At 45.1% G+C, this 26,179-nt stretch overlaps 1 protein-coding gene across 1 annotated transcript in view; it reads right to left on the minus strand.

The window, feature by feature from the left end:
* AGBL2 (AGBL carboxypeptidase 2) overlaps positions 1 to 26,179 on the minus strand; it is a 2,805,139-nt gene that overhangs the window by 2,752,170 nt on the left and 26,790 nt on the right. The window lies entirely within an intron of this gene.

A 26,179-nucleotide genomic window follows, 5' to 3' on the forward strand; every position in this document is an offset into this window, starting at 1 on the left:
TTCGCGTTCCTCAGGCCAATTTATCCTAGTGTCTGACGAATCCAGGGAATTTGTCTCTTCTCAAAAAGGGGGAGCAACCCTAGTACGACTAGGGAGGTGGGCCCGCTATGCAAAATCCACCCTAGGGGTTTGGGCAAGCGGTATCTCACTGGGAGTTACTCCCCCATAGGAGATAATGACTCCCAGTTGAACAAACTGATAACATCTCCCTCAGCCCCAATGTCCCACGTTTGTTCTGCCTGCATGGGAACAGGTGAAAGTACTAAACAAAAGGGATATTCGCACATGCTTGGCTTGGTTGCTGACCTCTCCTTAAAGAAGCCCCAGTATCAATGGGACGGTGTCTCTCAATCTTGGGATTGGCATATAAAGGAAACAGTCCTTACCTGGAGAGAGTGAGAGAAGCAGACGTGAAGCATGCCAGCCCGTAGTAGCCGCGCAGAGCAGACGTCCCTGCTACAGTGCGGAGCGGATGCAGCATGTAGGCAAGACCACAGCAGTTATGTGGTGGGTAGAGAGCCCACACAATTCTGCTGAGCCCAGGTGTGCCAGAGAACCACCGATGCAAGGTCCCTCCTGGTTAGTGCCCAAACCACGGCCAACACAGGAGACCAACCGGCCGGAAAGGAGGCTAATAGAGAGAAGACAGAAAAGAGAAGGCAGCTGCCGAAAAGGGACCCACAAGAGGGAGCCAGGAACCAGCATCCAGCACCAGATGCTTCCGCCGCATACAGAGCAACCACCTCTCCCTTGGAAGGCGACCACAGAACAGCAGGTATGCAGAAGACAATAAGGAGAGGGGAGGAGGGTGGTTGAGCTCTGCAGCCTCGGAGTAATGTAGCCAGAAGAGAAACGAAATTCCGACAAAGGGGTACGAGAATCCTGAACAACAAAATGGGTTATTAGAAACTAAGTGATAGAGGAATCCCTAAAAATAGGGGAATGAGAAGCATATACCCTAGAGCTGGGTAGAACCTTGCTGAGAAGAGTTTACATGCAGGACATAGTCTTCCTGGACCAGACACGCAGCCGAGAGGCAGAAGCCAGACCAGATTGAAAAAGAAACAGACAGGTGTTAGAAAAACAGCAGTCACTTGAATCTGAAAGTAATGGTTCATGTGGGACCACAGAAAGTTATTCCACTCACTGTGTGGAAAAGGCCAAAGTGGGGGAGTAAAACTGAGTCTTTGATCAACTGAAGTACGTTCCAAGTAAAGTCTTACATACCAGAAAGAAACTTGTAAACATAATATAGACTTGTCTAAAGGAGCGCTGAAGTTTGTCCTTTTTGTATTGGTGGACCATGTGATGGGTACTTCCATTATTAAAAAAGACCAAGCCATGATCCCAACATTCCGACCAACTACAGGCCAATAACCACAGTACCTTTCCTCCTGAAAATCCTAGATAGGGCAACATATTTACAAATTCAGGCTCATCTCGAATACTATAAAACTCCTTGGCCTGCGACAATCAGGCTTTAGACCTAAACATGGCACCGAGTCAGCCTTGATAGATTTAAAAAACAAATGGACGATCTAAAAAGATAAAGGTAAGCTAGCGCTCCTTATTTTAGACCTATCGGCCGCATTTGATTTAGTCAATCATTAGGTACTCTGTAATCACCTCACGACAGCTGCCTATTGCTCCTCCAAAGCCACTGCATGGATACAATCCTTCTTGGGCAATAGAAACATGAGGGTATTTGCACCAACTGCATCAGCCAAGTCTGCACCGGTCACCTGCGGAGTACCTCATGGGTCTTGTGTCTATCCGATGCTTTACAATATTTTTACCAAGCCCCTATTCGATGATCTTGACAATCTTGACTGCTACAGCTTCTGCCACGGCATACACATTCAAACTAATCAATGCTTGCAGACCATTTCTGTCGACAGCAAGCTGCATTACACTAGCAAGAGCACTTATCTTATGTAAATTAGATTATTGCAAAGCCTTGTATCTAGGGACTAGTAAGCATAATGTAAAAAAAAAAAAAGAAAAACTACAAATAATGCAAAGTAACACGATAAGAACCGCGCTCAACATCCCCAGAACCAGCATATATCAGCAGCAAGACGCAACGCCCAATGGCTCTCAGTTAAAGACTGATCGCATTTAACTTTAACCCTCACTCACAAATGCCTTTCCAACTCTGCTCCTAAATACCTGGCATGCATATTCTCCAGAAACATATCAGACCGACCTACAAGATCCCTACACTTATACTGCCTCAAAGTTCCCAGATTCAAGTTACAGAAAGCAGGCAGTAGTAGCGTCCCCGTTCTTGCAGCTAATCTATGGAACTCCTAGCCTGTCGACCTAAGATCTGAACCGTCCTTCTACGGCTTTAGGAAAAATGCAAAAACCTGGCTCTTTTCGCAGGAAGCATAACAAATGTGTTAACCTGTCAGTTCTGTACATATCTGTAATGCACTTGTAAATAACTTCCTGTATATGTTTATCTCTGCTCTTGTAATTGTATATCCAACGCTGTAATGGGCCCAGATACCCGATGGTTTGGTGCGCTATATAAATAACCAAACAGACATGAAGGGAGTTGACATGCAGCTCACTGACACAGCAAAAGTATCCAACAACATGTGGTATAAACATATGACTAAAGTAGGTAAGGAAACCACCGGGGAGAGCGGTTATGTCTGCTCTTTAATCCCCTACGCCATGAGTGCTTTAAGAACGTTCATAGCAACTGAAATACCTGCAGCAAGAGCACAGATTCCAAGGGAGGATAGCAACATTGAGATGGATGTCCAAAGGGACATAATTGCCCTAAACTCCTTTAGCAAGGAATCTGAAGGGTATACTAAAGCAATAGAACCCTCTGAGGGGAGACTTTACTGGTCGGGTAATGCCATTGGGGCTACGTTAAAGCCCTCGCTTTGCTCAGGCTTGTAACCGTCTCCACTGGGGCATTACCCAACCAGTAATGCCTCCCTCTGAGGATTCTATTGCTATTAGTACTCCCAGCACATTGTACCAGGATACTAATAGTATTTTTAGTCTAGTTGAGAAATGGTGTGTCAAACGTTTCTCAACTCGAGCCAAAAAAGCAAAAACAATGGTCACTATGGAATGGGGAGAAGGGACTACACGCATTTCCTTCTCCTTTTCCATGGCGGCCGGACAATGAAAAGAAAGGAACTCTGAAGCGCAGCAGGTGAGTATTTGTCGGCCCAGGCAACACCCAGCGAGGGCCAATCAGATTGTCTCTCGCTGGGTACTAATTATGAGGAATTAGACCATCCGGTGTGTACTCGACTGGGCTTTGATATTTTTTTAAAGAAATTGAATGATGGGAGTTCAACCTCAAAAAATGGGGGGGGATAAACCGCACACACACACACACGTTTTCTGATGCTCACTGCACAACAAACACATACATCCGAGTACTCTCGGTAGACACAGTCTACAGGCCCCGACCCCCCTCTTCCATTTAGTTCTCAAAAGGAAGAGGGCAAAACCTTCCTCCGTCCATGGCCAGTCTAATTAACTATCAAAGGCTCCATGGATCCGCCCTGCCCATTGTTAGTCCTGCTGGTGGCAGCACATACTGATGAGAGTTAATTGAAGCAGGCCTGTGAGAGGCCTGGTCACAGAGCTAACGAAGGCCAGGAAACCCCAACACCTTTTTGATATGAATCTGTGTCAACCTGAAGTCAGCTCTCGCCCCTCAGAATCAAGGGCAGTGAAGTGTCATGTCTGGTACATGTGTTTACAGTAGGCAAACCCAGTAGGGAGACCCCACCATTCAGATGGTAGGAGTAGGTGATTTGATGGAGACAGAAACTCTGTTCACGGCACAACTTCAAGGGAGACCGGTCTTTAACCATCAGAACCCACAAAGAGCTCCATTAACCAGAGACCCTTTGATCCACAATAGACAGGAAGATGGGTGGGACTTAGTAGTAAATGTTTTCACACCTTTACCTTTTCTGTTGCAAAGTGCTCTGGTTATGACCTTGTGCATTACAGAAGATGGTTGGTGGAGACCCAGGATTGGTTACTTAAGGTAGGCTTATCCTGCACCAATCACTGGGGCCCATTTGACTTCAAAAGAGGGTTGATCCCCTCTTTTGGCAGATCATCTGAAGACTTTGCAAGGAGTAACAAGAAGAACTCATTGGGACCCTGGCAGAAGGTACAGTCTGGCTTAAATCTTCCACCAGTATAGGAAGGCCCGGAACTACAAGAGGGAAGCAAGATCCCTCCTCTAAACATCTCCTAGGGAACAGAGGGCGATACTGAATCTAGAGGACCCTCCTGTAGCTAATGAAACCGGTACACAGCCAGCACACAGCGTGGCCTGCTAGGCTCCGCAAGCAAGCTTCCTAGGTGAGAAGTGCCAGACAGTTTCTGAACCAAAAGAAGGACAAGGCTGTTGCCTGCAACACTCTCCTCAGCTTTGGACCATCCGCCTTAAATGACAAGCCCAGCGAAGAAGCTAGGAGTGCATCGATAGGCATCTACTAGCATCTGCCTGAAAGCACATTTTCAAGCCGGTCGAGCCCCTCGAGCTGCAACTGATGTACCGCTGAATGTTGTCACGCCACAGTCACTCATGCTGTCTGAGATGCCTCGACCAGCACTGAGAACGATTCCTGACCCCGAGCCGCTGTGTAGGCCAGCCTGCAGCCGTCCTTCCAGCTTTGTTCACCGAACTGCCAGTCGCCCGATACCCGCAGCTGTCTCCCTGCTTGAACTATGTTGCAGAAGCTGCAAAGCGGCCTGAAACCGATCCCACCCCGTCAAGCACCTTGAACTTCTACAAGCACAAGATACATTGTGGTTCAGTACCTCAGGTCCTTCTCCGAAGGCCCCAAGTGACATTATATGACCCATTGATCCCCTTGTGTTGAAACCAAGTATCCTGGAACTATTGAGATTCATTATTTTACTGACTTCCCTTCTGTCAGTATCCAGAATGCATCCGCTTTCCTTCTTGAAACCATCTGTCCTCTGCATTTCTTCACCGGGTGGGTTGAATTTTGTAGTGTGCTAGAACTGCCTATTGTGATAACAATAAAGTTGATATGTTTATACAATCTTGACTGAACAGTCCCTTTTATCATTGGGTAATAATTGTATTTTTGCTGTGTTGCAACTAACCAACGATCCACGACCTTACAGAGATAAGCCTGACGTTCGTCCACGTTACCAAAATGGGACAAGGAGGTTTATAATAGATGTGTGTTTTCAATCTGTTCGGATCCCTTCTGGTGTACTAGAGGTGTGGGCTGATTGATGGTTTAGAACCCGATATTCATCCCTGGACCACTGCTGGCCTGTAAATTGATTCATCACACTAATTTCCAAAAGGGAACGGTTTTCCAATGCCTCACATTTGAGGTCCAGTTCACTCTGACGACATTTAATTGTTTCTAGCCATTCCTGTTCCTTTGTGAGATACTTCTCAAAGTCATTGATCCTCTCCCCTAGCCCACACAGATCCATGTGTAGCCTCACCACGGCATCCATTAAGTCATACTGCATGCCCTGAAGCCAATGCATGAGGTCACATTTGATTTTCTGACACCATTTACTATGCAGGATACTTCAGCCTTGGCGAGGGGCCCAGAGTCTTCACTTTCACAATACTTAGATCTGGAGCACATATTCGAGATTGTTCTCTCATCACAATGAACTCTGCCTTTTTTTGTTTCCAGCAGTCTTGTGTCCATTTCTGTGTGTTTATTTGAAGAGGGCTCTTCCTCACCAGCATAAATGTGCTCTATACAAAGCAGCTTCAATCTAAGCCAGAGCAGGGCTACAACCTAGGAGATCCATAGATCCCCAAAGGTCCACTACTATTTGAGTGCTGTCTGTCTGGAAAACTGACCCCAGCTCACTATCAAGAGGGGGTGCTACAACCTGAGGAAATCCCTGTTCTGTGCAATGCTCCTCTGGCTCCTTTAATGGCCAAATAGCTGGTGGTCGGTGTGATGAATCAGAAGTGATCATCCAAAAAAACCTGTCCTGGAACCCTTATCATGTGTACAGGGAAAGGCAGATGCTTCATGATCCTGATCTTGGGTGTGGTGTTCTGTGGGAGGATCACATGGGAAGGGTCTCTGGTCAGGAGAATTGGAAGAGCCCGTTTACCAACTTCCGTAGTGATCCCACGGTTTTAATGGCATATTGCAAAATTGAAGTCTTTGATGACAAAAAGAACATGAACATTAGGGACTTCAAGTCCCTTATGGGTAGGTCCTGGGACGAAGAAGGGTTCAGAGGCAGAATGCAATCCAGTGTTTCTGATGGCCCACACCTGAGCAGGACCTATAAATATTTAAAGCCCCTTCAGGTGCAGGGCATCAGAAGCAGTGGAAGAAGTGGTCAGCTGCAGTTGTAGAAGCAGAAGCAGAGAAGTGAAGACCCCAGGACCTGTGAATGCATCATGAATCAAGATACAGACAACGGATTCAAAGTTAAAAATAAAAAGGTTTATTAAATCGAATGTCTGGATGGTAGAAGTCTTTACTCGTGAGGTGGGATTTCCCTACCTGAACGAAACCAATGAAAGTTTGAGTAAAAGAGTTCAACTTAAAAGTCTGTCTGTGTCCAAAACCTATCCTTGCCGTCACAACTAAGGCTAAACAAAGTGTACAGATGTCAATAATAAAAGAAATGGTGATCAACACAAAGCTCTAAGCTTCTTCCAGCTCCTAGCTTCCTCTTTAGCTCCCCATTCCCAAGTTCAAGAAGGTTCCACAAAAGTCTCAAGATCACCTTCCCCCAAGTTCAAGGCAATACAGTTCCACACAATTCTCAGGATTCCCTTCCTCAACTTAAGGCAACGCAAAAAGAAAACGGGTCTTGAGGCTCCGTCCGCAGACAGCATTTGCAGTTGATCAAGCCTCAGGGTTCCCTTCCCCAAGACTTTAACATAGAAACTTGTACTCGTTTCAGTCTTTCAAAGTTCATCACAACTCTAGGTCAGCCACCATTTTTCTGAATTGCATCACCAGTTCACTTACAGTGCTCATTCTCGGGTTTGTTTCACAATGTTTTTGGCTTTCACAATTCAGGGTTCCCTGGTCTAGGCGCAGTTGTCATCCCACGCAGGTCACCAATCACAGGTTGTGCATCCAGGAACCCTAGGCTCTCCAGTCCACACACCTTCTGTATTTGCCAGTCTACAGATTCACATAGCTTCTCCTTGTCTGCCTCTTGGCTCTATTTGCTTATTTGCTGCTTCACACTCTCCTGGCTTATCCTGGGTTAGCCTCTCCATTTTCCATAATGTATAACATCTCTTGCCAGATGTTGGCCTTGCCGCACTGTATCCATTCATAAAGTTCACTTTGTGGTGGTATTGTTCATACCACACCTTTCTGTAGTACTCTTTCACACTTGCACTTTTTTCCATAGGTTGTTTTCAAATGGGCACTTTATCGGCTATTAGCTTTGTCAATAACATTTTATTCAGTTCAGTATTTAATATGCTTAATGTTTTAGTTTTAGTTTTATTGGTTATTCACATTTAAACCTTTAACATATAGGATATCTGCCAATTCTAGGAGGTCATGATCAGATTCACAAAATATCCAGTTCAAGAACCTGCAAGGTGATACTAGCAGTCCTCTATACCCCCTTGGTAGTTCCAGATTCTTCCCACCTCCGTCCATGAATTGGATTTAAGTCATTAAGCACCAATGACACACATTTCAGGGCATCAATAGTGCGGCCGATATTGTCCGCCGTCATTAGCCTTTCCCAAAATTCTGTAACCCCACTCTGATCGCAGGATTGCAAATAGTCACCTATATACACCTTTCCTTTATCTCCCCAATCACAGGGCAAACAAGGAGCATTTGGTAGATATTTTCCACAGAGTCTAGATCTTTACAGTATCTACAGATAGCTTCTTCTTGTGTTATCTGTTTCCTTTGTAGCTGCACCTCTTTGGACGGCAGAATGTTCAACCTACATCGTAGGAGAAGATCTCTGAAATATGGTGAAGGACATTTTTAAAGTAAGATGTAGTACATTCAACGACTTTCGTTCCAATGTAATATTAGCACACAGTTTATTAGCACTTTTCAGTTCTAGGATAAAATCCCAGTCTCTCTCTTTCAGACTTTTCTTAGCCTTGTCTGGGTTTGATTTTAACATTTCAAGCTCGATGTTATTTAGCTTCAAGTAATTTTCACACTCGGATTTCCATTTCTTGAGATTTTTGTCCGGTTGCGTTCCTGATTCTCCTAAAATCTCAAAAAGGTGCTGGAACGGGAGCTAGGATGCATTTCGAAACAAGGGAATAGTTTTCCACATAACTACTGAAGTCATTGATTGGAGCCGTAGTTCATATCTGATTAAGTATGCCGGCAAACAAGTTAGTAATTTCAGAATTTTCTTCCTGAAGAAAGCTTCACAGACTTCCCAGATCTTCCAAGAGAGATTTGGGAAAGACTCTTCCCTATAGGTTAAAACTGCTTGTACTTTTTGCTTAAAAAAAATAAAAAATAAGGTGATTATGGGGCTCATGGAAAAGGTTCCATATTGTGGATGTAGAGCCCTCCCTTGATTTGTGAGCTATAAAGGCTTCTCCTTGATTAATTGTTAGTGGCCTAATTCATTGATATTTTTATTAAATCAATACTCCAAGATAGAGAATTGAGTCGACTACTGCCAAAATCTGATTTTTGATTTTCGATTTGAAGGTCTCCTTTCTTCCTGGAATTCCACGTGCTGATTTCATCACCAGCACCATTGACATTTTGATATTCATTTTCATTCCGTTGGAATCCAGGTAATTCTTAAACTTGGCGATTTGTCTCTGGAGTCCTATAGCGGTCTGGCCGATAAAGACCAGATCATCCGCTTAGATGATCCATGATATGGCTGCTGTTCCGATCTTGGGAGGGAAGGCTCTGACATTCATCTGAGATTCAAACATATCGGCTAGGTAGAGGGCAAACAGGAATGGCGCGAGTGCACACCCCTGCTTAATTCCCCTAAACTTGGGGATCTTCCTTGTGACTGATCCATCTCTTGTTAGTAGTACTTGGATCGTGGTGTTTGAGTATAAGGCTTGTAGAGCTTCTAATAGATCTTTGGGGCAATTCCACTTCTCAAGTTTCTGCCATAATAGACCCCGGCTAATCCCATCAAAGGCTTTTTTGAGGTCGATAAATCCAAGATATATGCTTCCTTTAGTCTCAAGGGCTTTCTGTTTTAGGAGATTCAATAATGTCCCAACACTGCTTACAAAAGCGGTTTGGTGCTTGTCCAGTATGTCGACTTCCTTTGCCCAGGCTTTGAGATCTCTTAGAAGGAGCAATGCAAAGAACTTTCCTATTGCATCTAATAAAGCCATTGGCCTACAATTTCCGGCTCCCCATGGTCACCTTTCTTATATATAGGCACAATTATTGCTTCTTTCCACAATGAAGGAATCAATCTAGTTACACTTATCTGCCTAAAGAGGAGGTATATTATTTCCGTCCGCTCCTCATTGTTTTGTTTGAGCATGAAGTTCGTGACTCCATCCGGGCCGGCGGCTCTCGATGAGCTAAGTGTTTTAAGTATTGTTGAAATATCATCTCGATCGAAATTCAAATCCCATCCTTTAGATATAGGCAGTCCTTGGTCCTTTGGCTCCCTGTAGTCATTGGTCTTTCTAAACAGGATCCTATAATGATTCACCCAGCGATCCTCACAGACTTGGTTTGTGGTAATGGCAGTTTGGAAATCTTCACCAGTGTTGATGATTTCCCACAAGCTTCGAGTTATTTGCCCGAACCACTGCTAGCATTTTTTTAGAATCCGCTTGTAATTGTTTCGCTCGCGATGATCTGACCCAGTTCTTATAAGATTGTTTACATTTCCTTATACATTCCGCCTGATCTATATTCATCGATTTTTTTTAGTCACAGGAGATCCCTTCTGTATCACTTTCTTCTCTCCACAAGTTCTTTAAAGTAGGCATATTTCCTTATCACTCTGGGTTTCGGATGTTGCCCAGCTTGGATTTCAAATTCTTTCAGTAGCTAAGCATAGTCTACTGACTCTGGATTCTCCAAGATGTAGGAAGTATAGGTGACCGCTAATTTAGGGAGAGTCTGGGGTTTTATTCCTAGTTTATTTCTTCCCCACCCAACTTCCATGGGTGTGATTTTCCTCCCCATGTCCAGCTTTCTTTCCCATTCGAATTCAATTTCTAATAATGAGTGATCACTCGCTGATTGTTTCTTCACTACGAATGATAATCCATCTCATTGTATTAGCCGCCACAAAACAATAATCCAGGCAGGCTTTACTAGAGTCGTTTGACCATGTATTGGCTCAGTGTAGGTCACCATTTGTCGAGCCACTTAACATTCTCATATCTCTGATGTCCATTTCTTTTTTCCAACACTTTTTGTTGCCTTTTAAGGACTCCATCCTTTTATCTTCACCATCCTTCTCTAGTAGTTTAACGTTCAAATCACCACGCAGAATTATCAATTTCTCTTTTTCCTCCAACATGGATTCATCGATTACTTCTGTGATATCCTTAATGTATTGTTCCATTGGGCAGTTTTGTTCGCTCCAATAGGTGTTCATTAAGAGTAAATCCATTGTCCTGTCCTCCATATGTTTTTTGATTTCCACAACTTGTACAAAGGGGTTTGGTGTATACCTGATTCATGTATACTTCATAGGCCTTGCAAATAGGTTTTATCCTAAGCAAAGTCTCCTGTAGGCAAATGATCTCATATTGGCCCAAGAAGTTAACCTCCCCTGTGTACAAGTGCTTGAAGCCTCTGGTGTTCCATGAGGTACACAGAAAGGGCGTCATGATCACTGCTTCCAAGGAGCCAGGACCAGCCCAACGTCCTTGGAAGCAGGCCCCTAACCCTAATCCTAATCCTAGGCACCAGCCCGTCCCCACTGGGACCTTTTGGACCTTGTCCTGGCCCCGGTGGCACCAGGCTCATCAAAACCATCGGTCCCGGCACTGGAAGCGCCGGGCTCATAATATGTGTGAAGATGCTTGGGTGGACTTACCTGCAGCAGACCATGCTGCTTACTTACCAGCCACTTAGAAGTCCTCTGTGAACAGGAACTACTTTACCTGGGTGGGGCAAGCTCCACTCCCTGGATACAGCACTGGAACTCTTTTCTTACCTAGGCGGGGCCGTGGAGGAAGACGCCTCATCACTCCAAGGCTATTTAAACCACACCCGATAGATGAAACGTGCTTCGCGTTATTCTGCATCTGCAGCAGAACGCTCACCGAGTCTGTTCCAGCCTTTCTTCTTTCGATCCTGAACCTGCAAGAATTATACTTACCATTCCTGTATCCAGTCAACAGCAGCACCTGCAAAGACAAGAAACAACAGGTTAGCAAGGCAACCTTTACTCGCAGTGTTTACTCACCTGAAGGTACGCATACATATGTAATGTTGTGCTCACACTTGGAGTTTGTACTAATCATCATATGCGTTAAAAGAATGTACCCTTTGTTAAAAGAAGAGGCATTCTCTTTATACAGCGGCGTTTAAGACCTGCTGACCTGGCAAGAACTTGTTTTTAACAGAAGAATTGTGTTTGGTCACTGTATGTCGAAGCATGTTGAGCCTGCTAAAACTATCTGCAGATTACGGGTGGGGAAGGAATGAGTAAGCACAGCCTCGTGCACAGAGATACACAGAGGGGCACGAGAGAGAGCGAATAACAGATAACAGGAAACCACAATAGCAGATGTTGAACTGTTGACCTTGATGCAAAGTCATGACTGGGAGGAACCGCCTTGTGGTGGACATAATCTATGTGCAGCAATGTATGACAATGTAAAACAGATGGGTATAAAAGGACCACGATGTGCAGGGCAAAGGGCGGCACTTTGACGACTTGCTTTGCGAGACGGTTGAACTTGCTGCCCATTCGCGAATGCTTGTGTGTTAATAAAGCAATGTTTACTCAACTCTTTTCTGTTTGAGTTTTCATAGGGTCCCTTTTGTACTGGTTTTGGCGACGGCGAGAAATCGCACCCACAATTTTGGTGTCAGAAGTGGGACGCGAAGGAGCGACAGTCCGTCACTGGGTGAGGAACGCCGCGGCGGAACCGGAGAAGGAATTGATCACGGGGCCCCAACAACTGAATCCGCACCTTTGATTGCAACCAACGCGTCATCCTTGTTTTTCCGGCTCCGTTGGCGGTGGAACAGCAGGCTGTCGCCCTTCGGGTCCGGAACACTCTGGCGGGACCCTTAAGATAAGTGGTATGGACGGATGCATGATGGAATAAGGAAATAATGATTCAGGGTTTGTGAAGAGGACGGTGGTAAGTCCGTCTATGAAGAAGTAATGTTGAAATGATGATATGATATGTTAGATACGCCAGGAGGATGTATTATTATTGTTAGCCAATAGGTGCATATTTGGGAAAGGTGAGTGTTTTAGGCAATTGTGGTATACCAACAAAATGGGTCAAGCGGCTTCCAGCAAGAGTGGTATAGGCAAGAGACACTATGCCCCTCTTGAAGGAACCCCTGCATTTGATATGTTGATTAAACATGGATTGAATTCAACATTGTTCTTAAAAGAATGGTCCGAATACACAAAAGATTTGATTGAGCATAAATGGCCAGACACCGGGTCCTTTGATGTGGACCGCATATCCAAAGTAGAAATAGAGTTAGTAAAAAGACGGGTTAGACCCGCACAGTTTGAGGCTATACGACTATGGAGGGTAGAAGCAATGCGCAGGCGCAATGCTCAGAATAAACAAAAAGCAAAGGAGCAGAAGAGAACGGTAAATCAAAAATTACATGATCTAGAGATAAAAGAGAAGGGTGAGAGGCTAGATCAGTTGGATAGACATATGATGATTAAGAACAGTGGGGGTATGTATCCTGCCGTGCCGGTGCCTGATGGGAAACGTTTATAGATCTGATGGGGGTCCTGGTTCCTCCAGCGGGCATCTTTATGAACAGTCAAGAAATCCAAAAGCTAAGCAGGGCCCTTGAGTTCGTAATCGAAGAATCTGCAGACCTAATGGAAAACATCACTTATGAAATGAAAGCAATTCGGCTAGTGGCTCTCCAAAATAGGTATGTCTTAGACATACTCACTGCAGAAAGGGGCGGAGTCTGTTTTTTGGTGGGATCCCAATGCTGTGTTTACATACCAGAAGGGAGTACAGGAATCCTGGATGGAGTAAACAAACTGCATAAAGTGGCGGATAGCATCCACCAGGAGGAAGGGTCAGGAGATAGCTGGTGGATGAAGCTCCTGAAAGAAATTGGATGGCAACTTCTTACGCCTATACTGGTTCTAGCGGCAATAGTTGTAGGTATTTGTCTCTGCATCCAATGTTTCCCGGTATGTGTGTCGTGCTGTGTTTCCATGTGTTCTTCCAGCATAACGCGCCTAAATCCAATGGATAAAAGCCATGTACAACAGGAATTTTTTGACATGGGAGGCCTGGAGAAGATTATGGTACATACAGTATGTGATGATGTTGCTTTCCTGCCATCTGCTTATGCTAGGACTGTTTAGATTGATGCTCAAGTGTGAGCAAAGGGTGGATTGAAGGTACGCATACATATGTAATGTTGTGCTCACACTTGGAGTTTGTACTAATCATCATATGCGTTAAAAGAATGTACCCTTTGTTAAAAGAAGAGGCATTCTCTTTATACAGCGGCGTTTAAGACCTGCTGACCTGGCAAGAACTTGTTTTTAACAGAAGAATTGTGTTTGGTCACTGTATGTCGAAGCATGTTGAGCCTGCTAAAACTATCTGCAGATTACGGGTGGGGAAGGAATGAGTAAGCACAGCCTCGTGCACAGAGATACACAGAGGGGCACGAGAGAGAGCGAATAACAGATAACAGGAAACCACAATAGCAGATGTTGAACTGTTGACCTTGATGCAAAGTCATGACTGGGAGGAACCGCCTTGTGGTGGACATAATCTATGTGCAGCAATGTATGACAATGTAAAACAGATGGGTATAAAAGGACCACGATGTGCAGGGCAAAGGGCGGCACTTTGACGACTTGCTTTGCGAGACGGTTGAACTTGCTGCCCATTCGCGAATGCTTGTGTGTTAATAAAGCAATGTTTACTCAACTCTTTTCTGTTTGAGTTTTCATAGGGTCCCTTTTGTACTGGTTTTGGCGACGGCGAGAAATCGCACCCACACACCTGATCCATCGGCTGCGGCCATTTCTTCACGCTGCACCTCCGCCTGTGAAGACAAAAGCATTGTTATTACTTACCGGCATTCCGCGAATTCCGGATTTCTTCACGCTGCATCGCCGCCTGTGAAGAAAAAAGCATTGTTATTACTTACGGGCATTCCGCGGACTCCGGCGCTGCAACCCAACTTCTGAAAGACAAAAGAAGAGACATTAGACAGGTATTTACTTACGCCCATCGCGCTCGTCGCAATAGAACCCCTGCAAATACTCCAGCGTCTCTTCAGCACGAATTAAGCTGCAAGGGAAAAAGACAATTAGAGCGCTTGCATTTACTTACGCATTTCCAGGTGCTCACTCCATCTTCCATCTCAAGAGTCCTGCAAGACAAAAGGGAAAAGCATTATACAGAGTCCTGTTCAATATTAACGTGCCACGCACCTAAAGACTATAAAGACTAAAAAGGTGTCTGGAAACTCACCGCTCGTGCAGTTAACGACGGTCACGATCCTCTGAGTTCAAGAGGCGTATGTTTCACCAGTGAAGGAACTGGCAACGGCACCCTGCACCAGACGCAGATGGAGAGTCCAGCATTCCCCTATCTAAGGTGAGCACGTTGACCCTGGGGGCTCTACGGAGAGAGAGAGAGAGAGAGAGAAGAGAGAGAGAGAGAGAGAGAGAGAGAGAGAGAGAGAGAGAGAGAGAGAGAGAGAGAGAGAGAGAGAGAGAGAGAGAGAGAGAGAGAGAGAGAGAGAGAGAGAGAGAGAGAGAGAGAGAGAGAGAGAGAGAGAGAGAGAGAGAGAGAGAGAGAGAGAGAGAGAGAGAGAGAGAGAGAGAGAGAGAGAGAGAGAGAGAGAGAGAGAGAGAGAGAGAGAGAGAGAGAGAGAGAGAGAGAGAGAGAGAGAGAGAGAGAGAGAGAGAGAGAGAGAGAGAGAGAGAGAGAGAGAGAGAGAGAGAGAGAGAGAGAGAGAGAGAGAGAGAGAGAGAGATTCAACCACCCAGACCATTAACCCTCATATTCTTTCACCTGCAGAAACCTCACCCTACGAGTTCGACACACAGTGCGAAGAGGTTCGACCCCAGAAGCCAATCGAGTCCTGCACATCACTTTGAGTCACAGACACCTTCCTGCCAAGACCAGCGCCTCCGTGGGAATCAGGTGAGCGTTACAAAGGGTCCCGGGATCACGTTCTTTCTGATCTATTGAGTTTTTTTTCATAGATCAATCCCCAGGCAGGCTCGATGATCCCTTGTTAGGGAGAATTCTACAGAATGGCTAATTTCCCTTACCTACTGAGTCCCTCAGCAGCTTTGTTGGATTTCTAGGATTTATTTCACCTGGTAAGAGTGCAAGTCTTCTTTCCCACTCTTACATGTGTTTGGCTGTGTGTGTTAACATGTTCATGTGTTCATGTGTTCATAGACTGGAGCCCACCTACTCCATAGGCATCATCTTTTTACTGTGAGTTACACAGCACCCTCAGTGCAGTAAACAGGGTTGTCTTTTAGACTTCCCAACTCCATTTTTCTGGGACTGTGTACTGTCTCCCAGAAACATGTAAAGTTGCCGTTGACTTTATTAGTCTCTTTTAAACTCATAGACCCAGTACAAACTATCTTAAATAGAGTTCTGGAAAGGGTTAATACTTATCCCTTTTTGTCTGTTTCTCTTGGAGCATTGTTTCACTCCTTTTCATGAAGACTGGGCTGGTGGCAGTTGTAACTACCCTATTTTTCCCTACTGCAGTTATCTTAAATAACCCTGGTATTGTTTTAGGCTATCTTGATAGCCTCGAACTTGATCCCGCTAGACCATATACGTTTTTACAGGTTCCCGGCTGGGTTTATTCGCCATTTCTTAAGTCTTTCTTGTGTTTTACCCTGCGCGCCAAACTAGGTTTTGTTGCTTTGTTCGCCGACCATTCGTGGGCTTCTACACAGAAGCCCTCCCTTAGGCGGCTTGTATGTCTGGGGGGGAAGGGGGGCAGGATGTGAGGGAGGGGTTTAGGACTCCCTGCACAGGGTCTCCTTGGAGACCCATGTCACACTCTGATCTGATTGGGTGTGGCGACTGTCCCGGCAGGACAGCCACCATGCTGTGTGATTGACAGCCAGGCTGTGTGAATGGAGGAAAACTGTGGCTGGAAAGGCAGAATCGCCACTGGAACGAGAGAACCGAAGAGGAGCCGAGGACCCCTATAACGACTGAACCGTCCGGTGAAGCCCTGCTGCTGGTCCGAATCTTCATACTCCGACGACAGGGAAGATCTGCAAGGAATCTTCTCCCCTTGAGCTGGTGGGACCAACCAGTTCACCCAAACTCCAAGCAAGGCTCCCGCCTCTGGTCGAATTTGCTGTGCAGAGCTACAGTGAACTGAATAGCCAGGAGGAACGGACCCTGCTTGCGTTTTAAGGAACGCACCTTTTATTTGTTGCTTTGCTCTCCTGCTGGTTTCTTCTCTGGGCAGTGCAGGACCCTCCAGTCTTTCTACTTTGTGTCAGTCCAACAGTCGCTTCAGGAACCGTGAGCATGCATGACCTGCCAGGAATGTCTGCTTCAGCTACAGCCTTATTCTCCATTTAAGGTACTGTTCAAATCCGGTTGTTCGTTCCGTCCAGCTGCTGTGAAAGTGTGTGAACCCTTTTGCCAATCCGAGGGCTTGTCTTTTTCTATTCTTTAAACTTACTTTTCTACCGACCAACTTCGTTCGGAACTCTTGACAAAGACTTAACCGCGAACTACCCTGAACTGTGTGATCTTGAGCAAAAGACTCTGACCCATTGACTTTGGGCAAGGTCGGTTTGAATCTGATTTCCTCACTGTAGTTTCTTTTTCTAGATTGCCCTGCTTACTTACTTGTTGGTGTTACTCAATTTCTGCCTAAGGTGGTCTTTCCCTCCCCTTTAAAATTGATGCAGTGCCATTTTGCTCACACTTCATTTTGAGCGTAACTTGTCCAGAATCTATTGGGTGTGGTGTAGTGTATTACGAGTGTGATTTTCAACTGCTTTACTTCAGTGAAATGTTATACAACTGATGTGTAAATAAATGTATAGTCTTTTACTCAGAAGCCTTGAGTCAGTGTTTATTTGATTCATAGTAATTGCTGTCCTTTTTGTAACCATTGATACTGCTCACTTACTCTTGAGATAAGTCTGGCTGCTCAGCCATCGCTACCACTTTTACTGTGTAGTACAGGCTTGTACCAAAGGTGAATTTGTACTGTCACTTGTAGTCTTAATTGTGTGTGGTGTTCCCAAAGGGTACTGCATATAATTCTGCCTAACATCCCTACATCCTCAATGTTTTTGGATTCAAGGGGCCTAGTGGCTTCCTCTGACTTTTTGAGTTGTCGACAGTGAATTTCAACTTCTTCAATTGACCAAGATCGGCCTGGTCCTTTCCTCCTCTATTGTTGAAGCAACCATTTATGGAGAACTCTTTACAGCTTGCTTTTGCTTTAGGTATATGCATCAGGGAACCCTTTGGGTTGATATCATCCCCTATATTGGTAGGTGCAGTTGTCCTGTCCACTCTCGGGTCATTGAGTCTTTCCTTTGCTTTAGAACCCCACATCTTTGCTTCTCAGATCTTCTTTCCTTAATCACCAATAGATTATTGTTTCTTTTCCTGTGATCATAATCAGTCATTTCATAGCCCACAGATGCTAATTTATCTGTCATTTCCATGAATGCATCCTTGATCTTTTTCGATTTTAAATGTAGAATTACCAGGTTAAGTCTTGTTTCCCTCACAAATTCCACAATGGAGATGTCCTCAGTAGTAACAAATCGGAGTAGTGGAATTTGCATGAAGGTGGCAACACTCTGTCGATTTAGTAAAAAGGACTTCAAGTCTTTTACTATTTTTACATTTGAACTCTAAAGTCTCCTTTCCCTAAAGTGTGTTTATCTCTTTCCTCATGTACTTTTTTTACTTCAGGTTTCTTTTGATTAGACCTGGATTTCACATTTAGCCTTTGCTCCTCCAATTCACTTATCCCCATCCGCTTGTTTGGGATGGTCAATGTACTATTGGATCTTATCGTTGTTCTATTGGACTTTGAGATCTTTTCTCAGTTCATCTGTATCCTTTCTCTCCAAATGAGTATGTTTGAGATTTTTCGACTGGTTAGAGGGGTGGTATCTAACTCTAGGCTTCATTTGCAGTTCTTTACCTCTTTTCTCATTAGGAGGCTTATGTTTTATGGATCTCTCAGAAGTGGGGTTGGTAGGGCTTTTCTCGTGTGATCTGCTTCTCATTTGTCGATCGATTTCTACCCAATCTGATGAACTGAGATTGTTCCACTCCTCGTTGTCCTTGTTTCTTTCTATGATTTCAATAATATCACTGAGGCATCCCTCTGATTCCATGGACAACGACTCAAGATCTTCTTTTGAGTATAATTACCTCTACTTCTTCAGGGGTAGCACAATCAAGTTGGGGAGTCACAATCACCATTTCTCTTCTCGGTCTTTTTGCACATTGGTGCTCTTCATCCCCTAGGGGAGTTTTGATGTTCCGTATAAAGGTCCTCAAACTATTTGCTTTCCGCTTTCTTGCTAGATTTTTTTTTCCTGGTTTCTCAGCCGTGGTTGAAAAATTGGACTCGAGCGGTTTCACCTATATCTCCACCCCTGTCCTGCAGTTCGTGCGATCAGAAGTCGTCCTGGCCTGCTCACGCAGAAAGGGGATAGCGGGAAAGTTTCAGCCTTTTTGCCGTGTACCTCCCCGGTGAATTAAATTGCAGATGCCGCAAAGTACAAGGGTGAAAAGAATTGAGTCTTTGCCTCACCTGAAATCTGGTTGTAGCATTAGGCGGCTGAGATTGTAAAAGGCATCTCTGTGGGATTCACATCCAGGAGTACTGCTGCCGAGGAGCCTGCCGGCGGGTCAATCGTCGCAGGAGACAAACCACTGCTAGCCGGTTGGGGTGCCATCCAGCCAACACCGCCAAACACTGATGAAACACCACTTTGCACCACTTTCGCCCCGCTGACGCAGAAGTGGGTGGTTTTAAAGGGTGTGGAGGTGATTCACAGGTTGGCTCCTCCTTCCCAGCACAAGGCAGGCTGCTTAAAGGGACCAGGCGCAGCAAGGCACCTTAAGATTTATGAGGTGGAGGGAGCACACCTCAGGAAACCAGTCCAAGAAGCCAGGGTCCGCCGCTGACTCCCATGAAACACCACTTTTGCACCACTTCCGCTGCTTAATTTAGCTGGGATTTCATTCAGTTAGGGATTCAGTATACGTAATTTAGCTCTATTGCAAGTTTTAATTCAGTTCGGTATTCAATATGATTCATACAGCACTTTGTTACATATGCGCAGTACTCTAGGAGCGCCCCGGCTTTCAGTGACTTTCCTGGACACTCGGCGTTCCTCTCTGGCGCCTCCTGCTGCTTCCTCTCTGCTTCTCGGGCATGCCTCTGTGAGCCCTGCTTGCACTCCGGGTGCTTTCCTACACACGCCGGCAACTCTGCTTCTTTGGCACGGACAAGGACACCTGTGGCAGCCTAATGGCCACACTTGCCCTGGGCTCCACGGGTCCTCTGGGATGTTGGCCAGCGTCCTGGCTTCCTCTCCCCACCACGGCTGCCACAAGAGAAGGGTCTCCTGCTGGTCTCTCCCACACATGCCTCCCTGTTGCTCCCTTTGCCCTTTTCCTCTCCGTTTATACACCTACAACCACTTAACAGGTTGCAAGTGTGGGCTCACTATTGGACTTGCCTGACACTCACAGTACTCTGCATGCATCTTTCTCATAGAGTGGTGAAAATTAGGTTTTAGTGTTCATTACTCTCAGTCGCCTCTTCCTCGTCCCAGTACTGTCAGAGGTAAAATGTGGGAAAACAAGGGAAAATGAGGGGAGATGTTTTACAGTAGCCTATAAAGGCCGGGGGAGTGTTAGGTTGATCTTCAATAGGGAAAGGGGGATACCATGTCTCGCCTGTGGTCACCCCACTCCTAGTCGCCAAGGAACCTCCCCCCAGGTGATCCTGCCTCGCTTCTCCACCCCCAGGGTCATGTTCCAAAAGCAATGGCCTTTTCCTGGCCTCCTGAGAAGAGGATCCAGGGGAAGTAGGAGTGAGGATACCCTCAGGTTTCTCACAGACTGCTGTCGTATTCATAACAGATTGCGGTGGAGAGATTCATAGAAGTCAAAGATTTGAAGTACAGGGGTTGCGCAAAGGGTAGCTCTCCTTATCCTGTGCCCTACTCGCAAGCACCAGAGTGTGTAAGGAGCACGACAGACTCCCTTTCCAAAAGGCATGGGCCACTGGGATCCAACCAGAGCCGTCAGAAGCTCAGGATCTGACAGAAGCAGAAGCAGCAGCTGCAGGTCGAGTGGAGGCGCAAGAAGAGACTGGCGAGTTGGCCTTCGTTGGGTCACCTAGGGGCGCTCCACAGCAAACTGCTGGCTGTTCGAAAGTATTTTGAATAACTAATGAAAGAAAGCCATATTGGTGTAATAAGCATATTGAGAGAAAGCAATATGGGAACGCTTGTAACTATCATTAACAAAGAACAGAGGAGGCAATATTGAACAGAAACATTAATCACCATTGCCAAAGTAAAGAAGGGGCAATATTGCACCAGGATTGTAGCCATCATTGCAGAGCAAAGAGGAGGCAATTTATGAGCAAGACAATAACCAGTATTGCCGAAGCTTAAGAACGGCAATTTGAAATAGTCTATCAGCTTGTTTCAAGCGTATAGTAGTGGTAGGAATTGTATCCTGGTAGGCGAGTATACCAGGAATGGGATTAATAGTGGTAGTCCTGGCAGATTAGTGGACTAGGAAGAAGACACTGAGGTATTGCAGTGTGGTGGAAATAAAGTGGCAAGTCCACTAATTTGTTAACGATGAACAGTGGTATAACCATCCTCACAAAACATTGAAGTCAATGAAGAAGAAATGGGAAAGTGATTGTTCTTCAAAGAGGAATTATTTTTATGTGCGATGAACTTGGTTTAACAATTAGAAAATTCAAGTACCAAGTGAAAAACTCATGGAGTAAAGGAACTTTGTGTCTGAAGCAGAACTTGTTTCTTGAAAAGAACTTTATTGACTGGAACTTTAATTTGAGAAATCCTGCATTAATCCTGGGGAAGGAGATCCAACCCTTGTTACAAGGAAACTTGGTTATAAGGGTTATGTTGGAATATAACTTATTTTGTTGAGTTTGAACAGCCATATAAAACCGGTATGATTTTGTAGTATGCATAAGTGTGAGGGACATATACCTTTTGATGTTTGAGTGTTTTCCTTTAGTCTTAGTTTAATAGGCAGGGAAATTCTCATTAGGTTAGGGAAAGCGAGGCATTTATCAGACCCTCATAATTTAATAACATGGCTACTATCCAGTTGTCCGTTGTCTGCCCTCCGCCTTGCATTTCGGACCCCTCACATTGGCAAAAGCAAAGTCCTGACTACAGTGTTCAGTGGTACATTCTCTGCAGCTCTATGGGCAAATTAACCAGTGTGTGTCACATATATTCAGGCCTCATGACCTGCTCTGACCTGGAGATCTGCATGTGAAGTCCCAATGGCACACCTAATTGGTTCTCAAGCAAGGGATGTACTGCCTGGCCCCTGCGGAAAATCAGGGCGCATTACACTCCGTGGCCAGGTTTGGCTCAGGGGTCCCCGTCTATCCTTGCCGATCACCTCTTGACATTCCTTAGAAGAGGTTGTTTCACTGTGGACGCCAGATCCTTGAAGCATCCAACCAGCCTCGCCGGCCCAATTCTCAAGGTCTGTGATGAATCAGAGATGATTCCGTCAGAAACCCTGTTTTGGGAGCCTTTTCATGTGGCCAGGGAAAGGCAGACGCTTCTTGATCCTGATGCTGATGCTCCGCAAGACGATCACATGGGTAATGGGGTAGGGGGGGAAACAGGTCAGGAGGAATGGGAATCCCCCTTCAATTACTTTCCCAGATACCCTACTATTCTAATGGCCCCTAATGGCCTATTGTAAAATTGAAACTGTGGAAAAGAGGAATTTGAACGTTGTGGACTTCAAGTCCCCACAATGCCCAAAGTATGGGTACGAAGAAGAGGGATGTAGAGGCACAGGACTGCAAGTTGCAGCCTAATAGTGTTAATGATGACACCTGAGGGAGACCGAGGCATAAAGGGCCACCTCAGGTGCAGGCCAAGGAGCGCAATACTGGGAGGTGGAGTGCTTGCAGTAACTGCACATTGCAGTTGCAGCTGAAGAAGAGCAGAGCTGCCATCGTGTGCTGGTTCTGAGTGGGTCTCTACCTTCAGAGACCTTGATTGCAGAGGTTACGCAGCAGGGAGAGTTGTTTTTGAAAACCTTCCCCCTGCAGGAAGTTTAGAAGCTTTCCCCATTGTAAGTAGGGCTACAGTGGCAGGAAAGCACCGAAGCGCCTTTGGAGCGAGGAGCCTTCCTTTTCCGACCAGCGCAGGCCACGGTAAACACAGGGAATTAGTTTGCTTAGCCGAGCGCAGCAGAAGACCCAGAGGTAGCAGATTGAGCAGACGTGCACGCAAGACCCAGGTTCACTAGCATATTGTGACCCCAGAGTGCTCCGTGATTGCCGGATGGCCAGGTACTGGTATTTTGAATACCAAACTGATGGTATTCAAAATTATTATTCTGCTTTACAAGCTGATACGAAGAAGAGAAAATGACAGAATAAGAACTTGATGAAGAGGTCAGAAAGGCGCCATTATGCTGACAGGGTCCGAATAACTGCCAACAACAAGAGGAGGGCAATAATACTAGAAGCCAATACAAACAATTACTGCCAAAGCCGAAAGAGGGCAATAGCAAAGAAAATTAAGAACCAACATTGCCAAAGCCAAGAGAGGGCAATTAAGAAGCCGGTTGTTTGTAGACCCTATTGTCTGAGGGAGAAAGAAGCAATAGGGTGGACTGACCTAACAAGCATAGCCTAAGCCAAAGAAGAGCAAGAGTGAGAAAAAGCCATTATCAGCACTTGGTTAATACAAGAGTGGCAGGAAAGCTGCTCTTTTGAAAGAAAGTATTCAGGACGATAGGAGCATAACCTTCATTGCATGTGGCAATCACAAGTGTGGAACAAACAGCACCAATGTGTTTCATGTTTTTCCCAAAAAGTAGTCAAAACTGATGTTGTAGTAAGTCTAAGTTGTTTGAAGTTAACTGTGTCGCAGAAGTACTTATAGTAGTGTTAGTAGTTTTATTAATCCTTGCAGGAGAGTATACCAGGGGGAAGGGACCTTGTAGTTGTAGACCTGGCGGGTGAGTGGGCCAGGTAAAAAGTATTGAAGTACTGTGGTGTGGGTAAATACATTGAAGAAGAAGTGGCAAAGCCACTAAAGTACATTGTAAATTGTTGCGGAATCATCCTGACAAATCAATATTGCTGATGCAAGTATTTTGTGAACTGTAGGGGAATCATCCTGACAGAAGCATTTTTGTTAATACTGTTGGACTGTGGAAGTATACTCATTTTGTGAGAAGCAGTTGTGTGGAACTCTCTGCCGCCAGTGGAGAGATACAAGATTTGCATATTCTGAACTGTTGTTCAAGTCCAAGTGAGCGACTTATTGGAACAAGAAGAACTTTATTAGAACTTTGTTATAAGGCAAAACTTCTGTATTTTGAACTATTGATTGAAAATCCTGTTTGAATCTGGGGAAGGGGAAATCACAGAGGTTATAAAGAGAAACAGTTACAAGGTTTTGAACATAACTTATTTCTGTTACATTTGAATTGCCATATTTTGACTTGTTAAGTTGTTGTATGTACAAGTGTGAAGGACAGATTGATATGATATGATTGGGTATTAAGTGCGTCATAAATAACCTGAGGTTTCTAAGCGCAGACCAGGTGATCGAACCTGTGCTGCTAGCCTCCCGAAACATTCCATTTGTTAGGGTGTTTCCTTTAGTTACTTTGTTAGGCAGGGAAATCCTCATTAGGGCAGGGATAGTGAGGCATTTATCAAACCCTTTGGAGTTAATAAAATGCCATTTTATGAAAATTCTTCACAAAGTTTTCCGCCTCACATTCTGACCCCTCACAGGTCCCTCTAAGGTGGAAGCAGAGTGTTCCATGTCTTAGTGGAGTGGCGCTATGCGCGAGCAGGGAGACAATTAAGCAACTCCTCTTTGTGTGATAAGTTATTGGTGTGCAGGGAGACTATCACGGTTCCCACCACAACTTTTTGCTTTTTACGATGATGCCAGACTAGCACTCCTGTACTAAAACTGCAGCATGGGTGGGAGTCTTGCTCTGTCAATCATGTGAGCAGTGGCAGGGTTGCAGGTTATGCGAGGGGTCAGAAATGAGAGGTGGGCACAACTGTATGTTATTCTCAAAGTCAGACATTTTATTAAACAGAAATGAGTTGGACAAACACCTCTCTTGCCCTATTCCAAAAGGAATTCTCCCTACCGGACAAACTAAAAATATGTTTGTGTCAAGTAGTCAGTAACTTAAAAGCCGTCCATGTCTCCAAAACTTTCTAACCTGACCCTCACACAAGAAATAAAACAACAAAGGATGTATGGAAATGTCTGACTTGATATTAGCAAAAAGTGTTCACAACCAAAAATATAAGAATAGCTCCAACAAAAGGGGTTTCCAAGGAAAGATCCTTGGATCCAGAGGGTGGTTCCCTTCCTGTGGATTTTCAGATAGGATGGCAATAAGTGTCTCTTTATCCAACAGCTTCTTTGTGACTTTGGAACTGGATTGACAAAGTTCTTGATCAAACAATAACTCCCATAACAATCTTTCTTCAGCTTCAAACAATAAATTCCATAACAGTCCTTTAGCTCTTCTTGTTATTATTGTGGATTGCCTGGTATACTCCTATGCCAGGCCTCTTCCCATAATGTCAAACTGTTTATACAACTTCCGGTGCCGGGTATACCTACCTGCCAGGCCTTCTTTCATGGGTTTCTCAGATTCCCCTGGTATACTTCCCTGACAGGTAGTTACCCACAATGTCAATTTTTTTTCAATAACTTCAGGTATCTGATATACTCCTTTACCAGTATTTATGCAAAGGTTCACGAGGTGAGGGTTTTTCCTCCCCCCACAACCGCCACCCCCTTTACCTCTCCCGGGATTTACTTCCGAACTGACTGGTGTTCTGAGCTACCAGTTCTTATTATTTGTTTCACTGTACCACAGTAGCATATACCGTGAGGTGCTTGGTATATTTGCCTATGTTGGCACTTGCTCCAACTCTCCCCCACATCGACATCTTATGCATCCATGCTTACCTGTAGCTTGTTGCAGCACTTTGTTTGCTTTCAAATGTTCTTCTAATTGGCATTTGAACTTGTGCTTTTCCTTGATTGCATTTAAACAAGCTTTGTGCCTCTGTCATTTGTAACTTCACCCAATTGAAACATTCACTAGTGTGCACGTAGTAATGCCCTGGGGTCCTCTGCTGCTCTAGGTAGACTTGCCGGGTCATCTCTGACTCTCCAAACTTGCTCACGCTACCACGGTTCTGTTTCTTCCCCTTCGCTGTATCAGCATCCGACACGGCTGCAAGAGCAACTGCAAGCTTCCCTGGAACAGAAAGCGATGTTTGCTTAGGCGGTTGTGCACACTGGAGTTTCCGCTCAGCCTCCAGCTTCTCCATGGCTTTCCTTCCGCCTCGCTCTACTTTCTGTCTCGCCACACCTGTCCGGATACCCCGCGGTCAGGAGACCCAGCTTGGGGTTCCTTGTTTTCTCCTGCACAGCTCTCTTCTGCACTGCCTGTGCCATTTTTTTAAAGGTTCTGCTTACTTTAGGTCCAGCAAAACAACTAGCCTGCACATTAGGCTTCAGACTTCTCTTGATCTGCATAAACTCCTTCCTCCTCTTTCTCATCTTAGTACCTTAGGGTTTATGGGAGTTGAAGTCCATAGATATTACTGGATGTGTTTGCTCAAACGTTTTACATAAAGACACATCAAAACCAGACGATCTTATGTATGAGTTGTGGGTGTTCGAGTCCTAAATGGGGTTTTGACTAGAGTGATTTAGAGGAAAGGTTTTCTGACGTTTA

This window comes from Ambystoma mexicanum, chromosome 11 (assembly GCF_040938575.1).
Source record: "Ambystoma mexicanum isolate Mex_15411 chromosome 11, UKY_AmexF1_1, whole genome shotgun sequence".
Classification (NCBI taxonomy): Eukaryota; Metazoa; Chordata; class Amphibia; order Caudata; family Ambystomatidae; genus Ambystoma; species Ambystoma mexicanum.